The following is a 15323-nucleotide window of genomic DNA, read 5'->3' on the forward strand; positions in this document are numbered from 1 at the left end:
GAAGTAGAATGTTGTACTGGTTATTGTACGTACCTTTCTCTTCCACTTAGCTTATAATTGCTCTGAACACCTGGCCTATATATTACTTATTTTGCTCTTTTCTGTTGTACCTAGCACTCCTATAGATATATAGAATACATTCAATAAATGTTTGTTAAATTGAATTAATTTTTAGAAGCTGCTATTTTTAAAAAATTTATTCTCACAATCTGAAATTTGATATTTTATGTCTGCATATTCAGACTGCTATTTTATTCTTAATTTAAGACATAGTTATAGGGAAGGCGACAAACAGCATTTTTAAATCTTTATTATTTTTTGACTCTCAGAAGCACTTTTGGAAACTGTAGACTTACTCCATGGATACTGCCTTTGCACAAAATATTTATGGAATTGCTTTTGTTCCTTAACATACTATTTTGCATGCACATACTAGTTTCATCTGAATTCTTAAACCAACTAAATGTCATGTCAAACTAAGCTTAGTGGGTCAAAAGTTATGTATGCCTTTTGGGGTCAGAAACAACAAGGGATCTTGTTTGGTACAAAAGTTAACTGTAGAGGCAATTACAAAAGAGAAATTCCAGAAATATTTTTCACAATTCTGGCATTTCTGGGCTTGGTTTACAGCCTCCGAAGATAACCATTTTGAAGGACAAAACTGACTTAAAGTATATTTATTAAAATACCACATTCTTCATAGTCCAGTTTATTAAGAAGAGTTGTTGGTTTTGTTGGACTGGGATTTAAGCATATTATTATGTTTCCTGACTAATTATCTGTCTAATACTATTTTTAATTGGTATTAAACTTTTACCAGTGACCCTGATATTATAACTTGTTTTTAATTAAAGAATAGCATTGTTATCTCATCATTTTCTTTCTTTAAAAAATGCCATTACAGCCCATATTTTTTTTCATTTTTTATTGGATATTTTCCATCATGAAAAAAATGTATACATTCATGCTCATGATTTTCTCATTATTATATTCATTGTTATCATTAGGTATTGATAATGGAAGATGAGACCAAAGTCATCCTTATTACCTGATTATCTGATCCTTTACCTAAAGGAGCATAATCTAGAGTTAAGACCTAGGAGATATCAGATGAAGCAAATACTGTAAAGCAGCATTTATTTCAATTGCACCTATTTCGTTTCTGAGAAATGGAACAGAAGTTGAGCTAAAGTTTACTTTTGCTTTAGCCAGAAAGAAAAGAATTGTCAGTCACATTAATCCTGTAGACATGAGGAGATGGATCTATTTAAGAAAACAAATGCCTTTTTATAGTCTTTGAGGTCATTTGGGATATCATTTATTTCTAATTTTTATTCTGACTTCAGAGTATTTTATTTTATACATTTATAAAATCAGCTTTTATAGGGACTAGGTACCATTTTTCAATTTCTCTTTAATTCGTATTTTACTTATAAATAATAAAATAATTCTACTCTAGACTTTACTAATTAAGTCTGATAAAGTTCACTTGTAAGTAATTAGTACAGAGCACATATTGTCAAAAGGATTCAAATAGGTTTATGGAGCATACAACTTTAAATATCAAAGGGTAAAATAGAGATTTGGGGTGTACTAGCCTAACCTTTTAAATCTGGTAGATAAGGAAGCCGTCTGAGCTGCTGTCACATGCATGACCTGGAATAATTTGGACAATTGTGCATTCTTATATTTTTTATGCAAAATATATATTCACAAATACTATCCATCATGTCCAGATTTTTAATAAGGTACTTTGATTTTTATGAAAATAAGTTATAACTATTACAAGGAGAGTATACTTTGTGAAGAAATTGGGCTTATGTTATTACAGTTTTTAACAATTAACATTTGCATTCTCTTTTATGTTTATCCAAGATTTTTATATTTATTATCTCAGCTGATCTTAGAAACAGTAGAGATAATATTTACATGGTTGGTCGGAGTTAAGAATCATTTAGCTGAAGAACACTCGCCCTCTCTGCCCTCCCCTCCCCCCACCCCTCCCTCCCTACTCCACACACACAAGCTTAGGCTAAAAGGAGATATTGTGGTTTATAGGATAGAATGGTCTCCAGAAAGACTAATCTGAGGCTCCCAGTTCTTCTCCCCTGAATTGGCTTCATTGTCAGCTCCACACTTGGTGTCACTGACAGTTTTGAGTGTCAGTGGTCCTGATCTGATTAAGTATCCATCCTTGGAAACCTCACTGTGGACAGAGGGATAGGGGGCTATGCAGACTGGCTTTGGCATTTAGGTCCACCTCTAAAGCTGTCAAATGGGTGAGTTGTCAAAAGGAAAATTGATATACAGTTAGCAGAAATAGCAGGAAAGCATGGTGGAGAGACAAACTTCAAGTATCCACTCCAGCAGGTATTATCATCTCCACTTAACAGATGAGAAAATGGATAGTCAGAGAGGCTAAATGACCTACCCAAACTTAGATCCTCTGGTTACAAATCCTGCTCCAGGCTGCCTTAAAGGAAAAGGAAAGTAAGAATGGGTAAGACAAAAGAGGTGGTTCCAGGTATTTATTTCTAGTTTGTGTTTTGAAGTGAATCAGGCAATATTGATTTTACAGTGATGGTTAGGGTTAGAGTTGTTGAACAAGACATTTGTGGGAAATAAAATGTAAGGTCTGTGCAAGGGAGTAGGAAGAGGTACAGTAGACATGATCCTTAACATACAGAGTTAGTATTGGGGGATTAAAATTAAAATAGCTAACACTTATTAGCCATTCCTTATGCCTCAGGCACTGTGCTAAACACTCTTCCTATAATATATGTTAACACTCACAACATTCCTATGAAATGAGGATTTTACAGATAAGGAAGCATAAACAAAAAGAGATTTAATATCTTGTCCAAGACTATATAACTAGAAAGGATTAGAGTCAAGATTTGAACCCAGGAGGTCTAGAACCCACCACAGTGCCTGTTTTTGTTTTTCATTGTTACCAGTTAAAGTAGCAATGTTTAGTAACCTGGCATGTGCTGGCTGCCATAGCAGATATTTGTCTGGTGTAACACCTGTTTTCTAGAAACTTACCCTTTAAGGTTGGACAATACAGCAGTTCATACTCAGCCACATTTAAGAATTTAAATTTGAATTGCTAAGTTCCTACAGATCATTGTTAATGTTAATTTTATACTGTTTTGTTCTATAGTTATCAAAGTTACACATGCACATAGTTTAAAAAATCAAGTAGTCCTACAAGACTTATTTTTAAAAGAAATTAGCGGTTTCCTGTTCTACACCTCTTTTCACCATTTTTCCAATTACCAGAAGCAATCACTTTCGGTTCTTTTTAGGTGTTTCTTTTGGTGTTTATGAAGAAGAATATCTCTAAATAAATGATTATATTTCACTTCTTGATTTTTTTTCAGCTTCACGTTTAATCCATTAATTTCCCACTGCTCATGTTTAAGGTGATAAGAAAGGGGGATATCTAGATAATACATAATTGGGGCTTGATGACTGTGGATTCCATAGATCTGACTATGCTGTTTTGTTCAGGAACTCCCAGTGTCAATTTATTGAGAACCTTCTTTTTAATCCAGTTAGATTCTCCAAAGAAGAATCTTTCACTCTCCTACCTAGAGATTATAAGATGCGCTACTAGCATTTTACAAAGTAAGTAGAAGAGGACTTGGGATGTCATATTCAGAGTATAAAATTTCATTCAGTTCTGTTTTCAGTAGAGTACTCTGCTGACCAGAATTCTCCCACTTTCGCAGTTTGGGAACCTTCTGTTTTACCACTCCAAAGAATAAACATTGTCTTTTGCTAGGGTGATTGAGGGAGGGGTGCTTGTCCAATTGCGGATGGTAGAGAGGGAATGCAAGAGACTTCCAACCAGCCTTGCTCTTATTTCTACCTTTAACCTACTTCCATAAGTCTGGGTGCTGCCAATTACTGTTTCTTGGAAACTGTAATGCAAATAAAATTTTTTCCTGGCTTTATCTCCTACTAGTTTAAGATTTAGTTTGTTTGGATTTGCTAAGTCAGTTAGCTGTAGTCCTACTGCCGTCTAGTTTCCAAATTTTGGTACTGTCATTCATCCCTCATTCTCTTTTTCTTTCTTGTTTCATGCTTTTTAGTGAAATATTTAATATTATATTGTATTTTAATGTGGTTTTGAAAGGGCATGGAATTAAGTATATGTTCAGTCTACCATCTTTAACCAGAAATCAACATTATTATCTACTGAGTAGTTTTTCTTTCTAACATGTGTGAGATTTGAGATAAATACCTTTTTTTTTAATATCTTTTTCAAAAAGACAATTTCTATTTTAAGAAAATGGGACATTACCATATCCAATCCCTATACTCAGTCTCAGAGTAAGATTTGAAGAGATTGCTGTTTATGTATCATATATTTTATATTGAATGCTTTTATCATGACACAGACCTGCTTTCTTCACAGTGTGTAGGGATGTTTAGTACTCCATTGCCCTGGGAACAATAACTAAGAGCCATATATTACAGTGCTCAATATATTAGAGTCAGGACATGGACAAGATTATCAAAATTTCCAAATCAAAAATTGGACAACATTGTTTAACGTTTAGAGGAAGTAATTGTTTGTTTCATTATCTTACTTAATATATGCATACAGTAATTTTTGGTTATTAAAGACAGTGTCGTGTGTACATTTCATTATTTCACTTAATACAGTATAACATAATTTTTGATTGTCACACTGTTTTATGAATATAGATTCAGAGACTCAGAAAAGTTAAGTTACTTCCCCAGATTCTTACAGCTAGTGAGTGACGGAGGTAGAATTTGAACTGAGGATTCACTTACTTCAAAGCTAATACTCTTTGGAAGTGGGTGTGTGTAATAAAATCTGGAATTATGGGACCACACAGTAAAGTTCCTCAGAACTTGGGGGGAAGTCACAGAAAGGTTGCTATCAAACACTGTAACCAGCAGAAACTAACACAACATCGTAAAGCAATTATACTCCAATAAAGATAGAAAAAAATATTGTAACCAGAAAATCACACCATTTATCCTTTGTACATTTTCATACAACCATTTCAAAGAATCCTTGTAACAGCCTTATGAGCTATGTAGGTTTAAATTTTATTAAGTGTGTAAAATACCGTTTGCCTATGTATGAAACAGAATTAACTCACAAACCTCTTTTCCTGGTCCCCCTACCCCATCATTTCCATAGATAAAGGAAAACTTAATCTTAACAACTGGTAGTAACTTGGTCACTTCTGAGTTAAAATTGAGTCAATTTAGGCTTTAAAATAAGATGCTTCTTCTTATCTTCTCCTTCCCTTCTGCTCTTCCCCAAGTTCCTGGGGAGACTCATATCGTCCTGATATCAGCAGATAAGCGTGGGCTTCCACATTCTTCTCTCTGCTTGCTGGTCTCTGCTGAGTTACCCAGGGCCCTTGGCATTTGGGCACCATGTGCCGTCATCCGCTGAGATGTGTTTCCTCTTGCTGGGCCTCTGGACTTCATATACTTAGTCTACTGCTGCGGTTCTTGCTGTGGTCTCCAGTTGTGAAGACCAGGTACTCTTCACCCTGTTTCCTGAAACCCCAGTCTCCTTAATGTCTGCCAGATCAGTCTTAGCCACTTTTGCACCCCTCTCATGGCAAAGGCTTCAGTAACTTTTCAGATGTTCCGCCACAATGCACTGGTACTCTCTGAATCCAAAGATGTCTTCAGACAAATAAATCCTCGCAGCTAGCTTTCTCAGTCATCATCTTCAGTACTCTACACTCAGATACCTCAATGCTCTTTTTTGTCTGGTGGCCAGTATTTTTTTTTCCTTTCCATGGGAAAACACCTGTTGTGTCCTCTTGCATTCTTATCTACTCTATAGTTTTTACAGTATAAGCTTTATGAAAATAATATATTATAATGCAGCTCTCTATGTACTGAAGTGATCAGTTGACAAAACATACTACATGAAGAAAGCAAGGTATAGAACAGAGTGTATAACCCGCTCCATTTCTGTAAATACATGTATAGATATGGCAATGCATTAAACATTTCTGGAAGAATACATGAGTGGTAGCAGGGATTGCCTCTGGGGAGGGAAAATAAATGTCTGGGGGACAAGACTGGATGGGAAATTTTTCACTGCCTTTTTATATCTCTCAAATTCTAAATCATGCAAATAACCTATTCAAAAATAAATAAAAGATAATTATAAAACATTTATAATTTGGCTTCTTCAGTCCTGCCAAGCTCCAGATCATCTGATTCTCAGCCACAGACAGAAAGTAGCTCTTTTGGCAAAGCTATCTTTTTTTCACTTCTCTGCTTCCTGATGTGCCAGTCTTTCTTGTAGAACTTTATTGAAGGCTGCATGAAGCAGCAGCCTGCTCCAACATTCTGAATTTTTCACCTTCATTAGATGGGAAAACACTTCAGTAGGAAGATGTCCTGAGTCCCAAATATATCAGATGACAGTTTAGCCACTTTGCTAACTTTGCAGACTAAGATAGAGGAGTCCACACTACCCTTCACTGACCTCTTTGGCCAGGCCAAGACTGTATTTTAGGGTCTGTTACTTTCAAGAATTTTTTTTTGTGTGTGTGTGTGTGATATGCGGGCCTCTCACTGTTGTGGCCTCTCCCGTTGCGAAGCACAGGCTCCGGACGCGCAGGCTCAGCGGCCATGGCTCACGGGCCCAGCCGCTCCGCGGCATGTGGGATCTTCCCGGACCGGGGCACGAACCCGTGTTCCCTGCATCGGCAGGCGGGCTCTCAACCACTGCGCCACCAGGGAAGCCCAAGAATTTTTATTATCTTCAGGCCTATCACACTGAATAGATGTTTAATTAATTATGATGCATATAAATGCATGAATGAATAATTTTTATTTACAGGAATAATCCACCTAATTTTAAGTGTGTTAACTAATAGGGATTTTAAAAGTCTGTATTTTAAATTTCCCAACCGTTCTGTAATTATAGCTGTCTTTTTTTCCCCTGATTCCAAGATCCAGTCAAGGATCATGCATTGTATTCAGTTGTCATATCCATTTAATGTCCTTTAAACTTAAAAAAAAGAAAAATTCCCAGCCTTTTTGTGTCATGTTGTTGACATGTTTTAAAAGTCTGGGCAAATTGTTTGCAAGATGTCCCTTAATTTAGATAATTTAGATTTTTCTGATTTTTTTTTATTATTAGATTGAGATTAAACATTCTTGACAAGAATATTCCATTGGTGATGTTGTGCTTTCTCAAGGTATCATATCAAGTGTAAGAGGAGATCAGTAACACAGTAGAAAAGCACACTACTATGGTTTGATGGAAGGTCCAGTTTGAGTTTTTCAATTCTACTTGCTTTAACTTTACACTAAACAGGTAGTTTCTAAGTGGTCTGTACTTAAATAGACCAGGTAGCAGGAAATAGTATTATATCCAATCCCATTTCCTATCATTTTGGAACAACAGAAAGTTGCCTTTTTAAATTTATCAGTTCATGTGAGTTTGTAACAGTTTGGGGAGCTCTGATAAAATCAAGTTTCTGATTTGCAAAGCTGAGGGCCAGGTGGTAATAATATCCATTCATAGCACTGAAGTGAGAATTACTTGAGATGTTAACAGAAGTAAAATATCACTGAAAGTAATATGCTCTGTGAAGAGTCTTTATTAATATAATCAACCCCACTCAGGTATTTATCTTTAAAAACCACATATATGGCATACACTATTGTTATTGTATCTGACACTGTTGTACTTTATGAATATTAATCTTTATAATAACCCCTCTACTTGGGTACTGTTATTATCCCTATTTACAGATGAGGAAACTAAGGCACAGAGAGGATAAGTAATGTTCCCAAGGTCATAAAACAAATAAGTGGTAATGGGGGACTTCCCTGGTGGTCCAGTGGTTAAACCTCCACGCTTCCAATGCAGAGGGCGTGGATTCAATCCCTGGTTGGGGAACTAGATCCCACATGCATGCCACAACTAAGAAGCCCACGTGGCACAACAAAGGTCCCTCGTGCTGCAACTAAGACCCGATACAGTCAAAAATAAATAAATAAAATAGTTAAAATGGTAAATTAAAAAAAAAAAGAATAGAACTTCCCTGGTGGCATAGCGGTTAAGAATCCACCTGCCAATTCAGGGGACACGGCTTTGATCCCTGGTCCGTGAAGATCACACATGCCACGGAGCAACTAAGCCCATCCTCCACAAATACCAAGCCTGCTCTCTAGAGCCCGTGAACCACAACTACTGAGCCCACTTGCCACAACTACTGAATCCTGCATGCCTAGAGCCCATGCCTAGAGCCCATGCTCTGCAACAAGAGAAGCCACCACAATGAGAAGCCCACATACCACAATGAAGAGTAGCCCCCACACACCACAACTAGAGAAAGCTTGCACACAGCAACTAAGACCCAATGCAGCCATAAATAAATAAATAAATTTTTTTAAAGTGGTAATATTTCCAACTGTTTTTCTGTGTGACCCCACTTGAAAACAGGCAGCAGCCTATATAGCTCCAGTGTGTACTTAAGGATAATTTTCATTCAGCCTGTCCTTTAAATAAATGTGTGTGTCTATGTTATTTCTGTTACAGAGAGAAGAGGTACTCCTTTACAGGGACTCGTAAAGGCATAGAGCATCTAGAGATTTACCACCTCCATTACGCTGCTGGGTCTCACAGCACATGTTATGTTTTTATCAGTTTCTCTCCAGAAGGTAGGAGTTGTTTTCTCTCCATGAATTCTTCATATAATTATAGTTTTTTGTCTGTGAACTTAATATTTATTGAATATGAAAAACATCTGTCATCTATAGATTAAAATGCCAATTGGGAGATTGGGATTGACATATATACACTAATATGTATAAAATTGATAACTAATAACCTGCTGTATAAAAATATAAATAAAATTCTAAAATTCAAAAAATAAATAAAATGCCGGACTTCTCGAAATAGTTGAGACATACAAACACCTCTAAAGAATATTTCTATGATAAAATTAATACATGTTCATTTAAAAAAAAAAAGAAGACAATACGGAAAAGTATAGTAATCTTACCACCTTGAGATAAGTACTTTTTATATGTTGTCATATGTCTTTCTGAATTTATTGATATATGTCTACATGATGCATAACAATACATATATAATTATGCATTATATATTATTATATACATATGTACATATATTATGAATAGAAATAATAGAATATAAATGCTCCTTGGCTAGAATGTTTCTTTTTTAATTTTTTAAAATTTAATTTAATTTTATATTGGAGTGTAGTTGATTTACAATGTTGTGTTCATTTCAGGTGTACAGCAAAGTGATTCAGTTATACATATACATATATCCATTCTTTTTCAGATTCTTTTCCCATATAGGTTATCACAGAATATTGAGTAGACTTCTTTGTGCTATACAGTAGATCCTTGTTGATTGTCTATTTTATTTATAGTACTGTGTATATATCAATCCCAATCTCCCAATTAATCCCTCCCTGCCACTTTTCCCCTTGGTAACCATAAGTTTGTTTTCTACATCTGTAACTTTGTTTCTATTTTGTAAATAAGTTCATTTGTATCTTTTTTTAGATTTCATATATAAGCGGTATTATACGATACTTGTCCTTCTCTGTCTGACTTACTTCACTCAGTATGACAATCTTTGGATCCATCCATGTTGCTGCAAATGGCATTATTTTGTTCTTTTATGGTTGAGTAATATTCCATTGTATATATGTACCACATCTTCTTTATTCATTCCTCTGTCGATGGACATTTAGGTTGCTTCCATGTCTTGGCTATTGTAAATAGAACGGCAGTGAACATTGGGGTGCATGTATCTTTTCGAATTATGGTTTTGTCCAGATATATGCCCAGAAGGGGATTGCTGGATCGTATGGTACATCTATTTTCAGTTTTTTAAGGAACCTCCATACTGTTCCCCATAGTGGTTTTACCAATTTACATTCCCACCAACAGTGTAGGAGGGTTCCCTTTTCTCTACACCCTCTCCAGCATTTATTGTTTGTAGATTTTTTGATGATGGCCATTTTAACCAGTGTGAGGTGATAACTCATTGTAGTTTTGATTTGCTTTTCTCTAATAATTAGTGATGTTGAGCATCTTTTCATGTGTTTGTTGGCCATCTGTATGCCTTCTTTGGAGAAATGTCTATTTAGGTCTTCTGCTCATTTTTTGATTGGGTTGTTTGTTTTTTTGTTATTGAGCTGCATGAACTGTTTATATATATATTGGAGATTAATCCCTCCCTGGTCCCTTCATTTGCAAATATTTTCTCCCATTCTGTGGGTTGTCTTTTCATTTTGTTTATGGTTTCCTTTGCTGTGCAAAAGCTTTTAAGTTTCATTAGGTCCCATTTGTTTATTTTTGTTTTCATTACTCTAGGAGGTGGATCAGAAAAGATCTTTCTGCAATTTATGTCAGAGAATGTTCTGCCTATGTTTTCCTCTAAGAGTTTTTATACTTTCCCACCTTACATTTAGGTCTTTAATCCATTTTGAATTTATTTTGTGTATGATGTTAGGGAGTGTTCTAATTTTATTCTTTTACATGTAACTGTCCAGTTTTCCCCACACTACTTATTGAAGAGACCGTCTTTTCTCCATTGTATATTCTTGCCTCCTTTCTCATAGATTAGTTGACGATAGATGTGTGGGTTTATCTCTGGACTTTCGATCCTGTTTTATTGATCTATATTTCTGTTTTTGTGCCATTACCATATGGTTTTGATTACTGTAGCTTTGTAGAATAGTCTGAAGTCAGGGAGCCTGATTCCTCCAGCTCTGTTTTTCTTTCTCAGGATGCTTTGGCTATTCAGGGTCTTTTGTGTTGTAAAATTGTAAAAAAAAATTTTTCTAGTTCTGTGAAAAATGCCATTGTTAGTTTGATAGGGATTCTTCCATTGAATCTGTAGATTGCCTTGGGTTGTATGGTCATTTTGATAATATTGATTATTCCAGTCCAAGAACATGGTATATCTCTCCATTTGTTTGTGTCATCTTTGATTTCTTTCATCAGTATCTTACAGTTTTCAGAGTACAGGTCTTTTGCCTCCTTAAGTAGGTTTATTCCTAGGTATTTTATTCTTTTTGATGTGATGGTAAATGGGATTGTTTCCTTAATTTCTCTTTCTGAACTTTCGTTGTTAGTGTGTAGGAATGCAAGAGATTTCTGTGTATTAATTATGTATCCTGCAACTTTACCAAACTCATTGATGAGCTCTAGTAGTTTTCTGGTAGCATCTTTAGGATTTTCTATGTATAGTACCATGTCATCTGCAAACAGTTTCAGTTTTACTTCTTTTCCAATTTGGTTTCCTTTTATTTCTTTTTCTTCTCTGATTGCTGTGGCTAGGACTTACAAAACTACGTTGAACAAAAGTGGCTAGAGTGGACATCCTTGCCTTGTTCCTGATCTTTGAGAAAATGCTTTGAGTTTTTCACCATTGAGAATCATGTTTGCTGTGGGTGTGTTGTATATGGCCTTTATTATGTTGAGGTATGTTACCTCCATGTCCACTCTCTGGAAAGTTTTTATCATAAATAGGTGTTGAGTTTTGTGGAAAGCTTTTTCTGCATCTATTGAGATGATCATACGGGTTTTTTTCTTCAGTTTGTTAATGTGGTGTATAAATTGATTGATTTGTGTATGTTGAAGAATCCTTGCGTCGCTGGGATATATTCCATTTGATCATGGTGTGTGATCTTTTTAATGTGTTGTTGGATTCGGTTTGCTAGTCTTTTGTTGAGGATTTTTGCATCTATGTTCATCAGTGATCTTGGCCTGTAACTTTCTTTGTTTATGATATCTTTGTCTGGTTTTGTTATCAGGATGATGGTGGCCTCATAGAATGAGTTTGGGAGTGTTTGTTCCTCTGCAATTTTTTGGAAGAGTTTGAGAAGGATTGGTCTTAACTCTTCTCTAAATATTTGATAGAATTCACCTGTGAAGTCATCTGGTCCTGGACTTTTGTGTGTTGGAAGTTTTTAATCACAGTTTCAATTTCATTACTTGTGATTGGTCTGTTCATATTGTCTATTTCTTCCTGGTTCAGTCTTGGAAAGTTGTACCTTTCTCAGAATTTGTCCATTTCTTCTAGGTTGTCCATTTTATTGGCATATAGTTGCTTATAGTAGTCTCTTTTGATGCTTTGTATTTCTGTGGTGTCAGTTGTAACTTCTCCTTTTTCATTTCTAATTTTATTGATTTGAGTCCTCTCCCTTTTTTTGCTGATGAGTCTGGCGTAAGATTTATCAATTTTGTTTATCTTCTCAAAGAACCAGCTTTTAGTTTTATTGGTCTTTGGCATTGTTTTCTTCATCTGTATTTCATTTATTTCTGGTCTGATCTTTATGATTTTTTTCATTCTACTAACTTTGGTTTTTGTTTGTTCTTCTTTCTCTAGTTGCTTTAGATGTGTTGTTAGGTTGTTTATTTGAGATTTTTCTTGTTTCCTGAGGTAAGATTGTATTGTTATAAACCTCCCTTTTAGAACTGCTTTTGCTGCGTCCCATAGGTTTTGGATCATTGTGTCTTCATTGTTGTTTGCCTCTAGGTATTTTTTTATTTCTTCTTTAATTTCTTCAGTGATCCATTGGTTGTTTAGTAACATTGTTTAGCCTCCATGTGTTTGTGTTTTTAACAGTTTTATTCCTATAATTGATTTCTAATCTCATTGTGTTGTGGTCAGAAAGATGCTTGATATGATTTCAGTTTTCTTAAATTTACCGAGGCTTGATTTGTGGCCCAAGATGTGAACTCTCCTGGAGAATGTTCCATGCGCACTTGAGAAGAAAGTGTATTCTGCTGCTTTTGGATGGAATGTCCTATAAATATCAATTAAGTCTCTCTCGTCTAATGTGTCATTTAAGGCTTGTGTTTCCTTATTGATCTTCTGTGTGGATGATCTGTCCATTGCGGTATTTGGGGTGTTAAAGTCCCCCACTCTATTATTGTGTTACAGTCAGTTTCTCATTTTATGGCTGTTAGCATTTGCCTTATATGTTGAGGTGCTCCTATGTTGGGTGCATATATATTTACAATTGTTATGTCTTCTTCTTGGATTGGTTCCTTCATCATTATGTAGTGTCCTTCCTTGTGTCTTATAACAGTCTTTATTTTAAAGTTTATTTTGTCTGATTAAAAAGCTGCTACTCCAGCTTTCTTTTGGTTTCTATTTGTATGGAATACCTTTTTCTATCCCCTCATTTTCAGTCTGTATGTGTCCCTAGAGCTGAAGTGGGTCTCTTGTAGACAGCGTATACTTGGGTCTTGTTTTTGTATCCATTCAACCATTCTTTTTCTTTTGGTTGGAGCATTTAATCCATTTACATTTAAGGTAATTATTGATATGTATGTTCCTATTGACATTTTCTTAATTGTTTTGGATTTGGTTTTGTAGGTCTTTCTTCTTCCCTTTCTCTTTTGTTCTCTTCTCTTGTGATTTGATAACTGTCTTTGGTGTTGTGTTTGGGTTGCTTTTTCTTTTTGTGTGTGTATGTATTGTAATTTTTTGGTTTGCTGTTCCCATGAGATTTTGATGTAGCAGTCTATATGTGTACAAGGTTGTTTTACGTTGCTGGTCTCTTTCCCACCTAGGGAAGTTCCTATAACATTTGTTGTAAAGCTGGTTGTTTTTGTTTTATGTACTTTCTTTTTGCCATATAAAGTTAGCATTTTTATGAGGTTAAGTCTGTCATCTTCCTCATGGGTTCTCATTGTGGTGTCTGCTGGTACCTTGGCTTTTTTTTTTTTTTTTTTTTTTTTTTTTTTTGAGCTGTGTGTATTATGGACGGTTTTAAACACAGAGTATTTGGCAGAATAGTACAATGAACCCCCATGTACCTCAGTCTGGCTTCAGTAATTAAGAACTCACAGCTAATCTTGTTTCACTTATATCATCTGTATTATTTTGAAGCAAATTCAGATATTAAATCATAAATACTTCACTATGCACACTGACTTTAAAGGCATTTTTAACTAACCTGTATTTTACATCTGCCATAGTTTGTCTTGCTGGAATCACTGACTTTCACTACAAGATACTTAAAATGTTAAACCAAACATCAGCTTTAGTTAAGATTATTGTTACATAATTTAGGATTTTAAAATAACCTCTATGAGAATTTAATTATACTAAATACTTATGTTACTCCTCTCTCATGGATTAAATATACATATCTGTATGATATCCGTATAACTTGTTTGTTACTAAAGTTATATCTTAATAAAAAGCTTCAGCTTCCTTTTTTACTAAAGGTATGCCTTATTAGAATCTATAACTCTTCTTATACCATGATATAAATTTTATTTTCCTGCCCTCAGAAGGCACTATCCTAAATTGTGAATTATGTTACTATATTAAAAAGGCTTTCCAAGCCTTTTGAGTAAAACTTTGTATACACCTCTCCAGAAACATAACAGGGTTTGTTTTTTTTAATCCTTGGATTAGATAGAATTTCATTTGTTATATGTGGTTAATATCTGATTAGTTTTTGAGCTGTCAGTTCAGAAGAAAGCAATACCATCTTAGGGTCTTCTTTGGGGTTTGATACTGAATGTAAAAGTTCATCATAAGAAGTTAAGAAAGTATCTCATGATTACTAATGCCAGAAAGAGTACAAAATTTCATTAGACATGATTCTTATTCAAAGAAGAAGGATATAAAAACCAGAGTTAGTCTCAACTGGAAATAAGATTGTCAATACATATCAAACGCAGAGAAGGAAAATAAATCTGAACCTTCATCACAGCTAAGTAATATCATGTCAGTTTTTATAGTTAACAGAGTACTTTGGGTTAATATTGCCAGATTATTTCATTTTATAAATGAGAAAACAGAAGAGCAGAGAGCTTAACTGAAGCTTATCCAAAGTCACAAGAATGTTTTTTTATCCAGTTTTCTCAGAAGATATTTAAGAAGTATTATAAATAAAAGGTTCAAAAAAGTTATCATTATTAGCAACAATAACAATTATTCAGTGCTTACTATGTAGCAGTCAATCTACTAAATACTTTGAATTATTTATCGCATTTAATCCTTACAGTGTGCTTTGAAGTAAAATCTTTTATTATCCCCTTTTATAGAGGTAAGGAATCTGACTCTAACCCAGACAGCCCAGGACACATAGCCCTCACTCTTAATTTGCTGTTATTCAGAGAAGAGACTCTTAAATGTTATAATCAGTAAGAAATTGTATGTCTCTATCAACTAAAGTAGACAGAGTTACTGGAAGAACAGAGAGAGGATTCCAGCAGTCAATCCTAGAGATAAAGCAGGAATGGAAAGTTTTGGCAAGATAGATGGCAAGAAATTACATCCTAAGGGG

At 34.9% G+C, this 15323-nt stretch overlaps 1 protein-coding gene across 6 annotated transcripts in view; it reads left to right on the top strand.

Moving 5' to 3' along the window:
* Positions 1 to 15323, top strand: part of MBD5 (methyl-CpG binding domain protein 5) — a 396020-nt gene that overhangs the window by 255683 nt on the left and 125014 nt on the right. For all 6 annotated transcript variants that reach the window (XM_067025972.1, XM_067025973.1, XM_067025974.1 and 3 more), the window contains one exon: positions 8567 to 8688. The gene's annotated coding sequence lies outside the window, so the exon portion shown is untranslated. The remainder of the gene's footprint in view (positions 1 to 8566; positions 8689 to 15323) is intronic.

This window comes from Kogia breviceps, chromosome 2 (assembly GCF_026419965.1).
Source record: "Kogia breviceps isolate mKogBre1 chromosome 2, mKogBre1 haplotype 1, whole genome shotgun sequence".
Lineage (NCBI taxonomy): Eukaryota > Metazoa > Chordata > Mammalia > Artiodactyla > Physeteridae > Kogia > Kogia breviceps.